Source organism: Gracilinanus agilis, chromosome 6 (assembly GCF_016433145.1).
Source record: "Gracilinanus agilis isolate LMUSP501 chromosome 6, AgileGrace, whole genome shotgun sequence".
Taxonomy (NCBI): domain Eukaryota; kingdom Metazoa; phylum Chordata; class Mammalia; order Didelphimorphia; family Didelphidae; genus Gracilinanus; species Gracilinanus agilis.
In genome coordinates, this window is record NC_058135.1 from 19,146,459 (window position 1) to 19,148,927 (window position 2,469).

Sequence of the window (2,469 nt, forward strand, 5' to 3'; positions counted from 1 at the left end):
CATATATGCCAGTTTGCTTTTAAGCTGTCCAGCTTTTCTGCATTTCCTTCTGATCTTCCTTTTGTCCTCTTCTGTAAATGCCTCAATGACCCTTTTCTTTATGAAAACTTTATTAAGGCAGCTAGATGGCTCAGTGGACTGTGAGCGAGGCCTAGAGTGACAGGAGGTCCTGAGATCAAATCTGGTTTCAGACACTTCTCAGCTGTGTGACCCTAAGCAAGTCACTTAACTCCAGCTGTCCCTTAGTGCTCTTTTGCCTTGGAACCAATATACAGCATTGATTTGAAGACAGAAGGTAAGTGCTTAAAAACGAACAAAATCTTACTGCTAGTCTTCTTCTCCTCCCAAACTGAAAATAGAAAAACAAACTTCTTACAACAAATAGTTGAGCAAAACAAATCCCCAGTTAGCCATATCTGAAAATGCATGTTTTGTTCTGCAACATTAAGTTTTAACACTTCTTTCATTCTTTCATTCTCAGTCCTCTGGAATCTTGGCTGGTCATTTCTTTGTGGTGTTTTTTTGTTTGTTTGTTTTTTTAGTTTTTAAGTCTTTCAGAGATGCTTTTCTTTATAGTACAGTTATGTAAAACATTCTCTCCTTTTCTGCTCACTTCACTCTGTAGTTTATAACTTTTCTAAGATTTCTCTGAAATTACTTCATTCATCACTTCTTACAATGCGATAAATGTTATATTACATTCATAAACCATAATTTGTTCAACTATTCCCTAATTGATGGTCACCCTTTTTTGTTTCCAGTTCGTTTACAAAAAGCACTGCTATACTTTTGTACATAATGATCTTTTTCTTTTTATTTCTGTGGGTATAAACAAAGAATATGCACAGTTTAGTGACATTAGGGGCACAATTCCAAACTCCTTTCCTAAATGATTGGACCAATTCAATTTCACCAACAGTGAGAATTTACTCTTTTCATTGATCTTTTCTTTTGACCTTAGACCTGGTGAGGGTAATGCCACTTTACACAATTTAGAGTATACTTTTCTTAGCGTTATTATTTCTTGAAGTGCACGTACATACCTAGTATATGTCAAGGTAGCTCACTTATCTTCTCCCAGGAACATTTTGCATCTTTCACAGAAGCTGATGACGTAGTATATAAACACACGAATGTAAGTGATTTAAGAATGAAGGTGTTATCTGTTCAATATAACCATGTCAATAACATGCCCATCTCCATATGGATACTAAATAAGTTAATGGAGAAATCCAAATACAAAACTATTCTGCCAGCTGCTGCTATACTGCATCTCCACAATACTCCAGTTCAGGACAGTCACTCACCTGCCCAAGCGCTGTGATCCTACAATTGAAAGGAGTTCACCATGACTACCTGGCCCCCAAACTAACCACACTTCATTCCAACTCCTTTCCACCTTCTGTTCCAGGCACAGAAATAAAACTAACACAATCATTGCTGAAAAGAAAGTGTCAGCATTTGCCCTATAATTTTACCTAACATTCCAGAGACATATCAAACCAAAATATTTCTTCCCTGACCATTACTACCATACATGTGTTGCCTTCCCCTATTAGAACATAAATTCTTTAAGGTCAGAGATTATGGAGCTATTTGTGTAAGTATCCCCAGCACACACACTGCCTGGCAAATGTAATGATGAGCAGGTTAATAAGGGCCTTGAGCTGGTATCAGGCTAGCAGGAGGATAGTGTTGGTTGGTAGGAGGAAACAGCCTCTTATTGGCTAATGGCAGTCTGGCAGGAAATGGATGTAAAACTTCCTGCCCTTAGCTATGGAGCTTGTTCCAGCCCTAACTGCTCAGAATCCCTAGTCTGTAGCCTGTTCTTCTAGCCTTTGATGGAGGGAAGTAACCACAGGATTCATTGGTTAAGGCTATGGGATTTATTGGAAGGAGAAAGGCAATGGTAGGAGGGTTAGGAAATGCTAATCTGTTGTTGAGGTTTATCTGGTTAAGGCTGGTAGAAGGTCCTTGGAAGGTCTAGGCAGACAGAGGGCCCTTGGCCAGAGTGAAGCGGTCTCTGGTTAGGAAACTGAGTTGATCTAATAGCTAATTTGTAGATGATAATAAATAATAATATTGTGTTGCCCTAGTTGTTTGGATCCTAAATCCTAATTTCCCACGTTCTCACTCCCACCACCCTTCTCCCACCTCCCGGGCCCAGGAGAAGGGGTAGATGAGTGGACAGGACAAAGTCAGGTCAGGGAAGAACCCAGCTCTGGGTTTCCAGGGCTTTTTATACTCTCAGCTCAACTGCCAATTGGTATCTGCCAAGTGGCTCATGCCCTCCTCAACATTCTGTCCAGGGCAACCGACAGGTTTGCCCTAAGCCAACACGGCAGTGCTAAAATCCTATATTACACAAACTAGTAAGTGCTTAATAAGTAGTTTTTTTATTCACTCATTCAACAGGTCAAATAGATTGGGCTGAAATCGGTTTGGTTATATAGTTCCCAATGCAGAAAG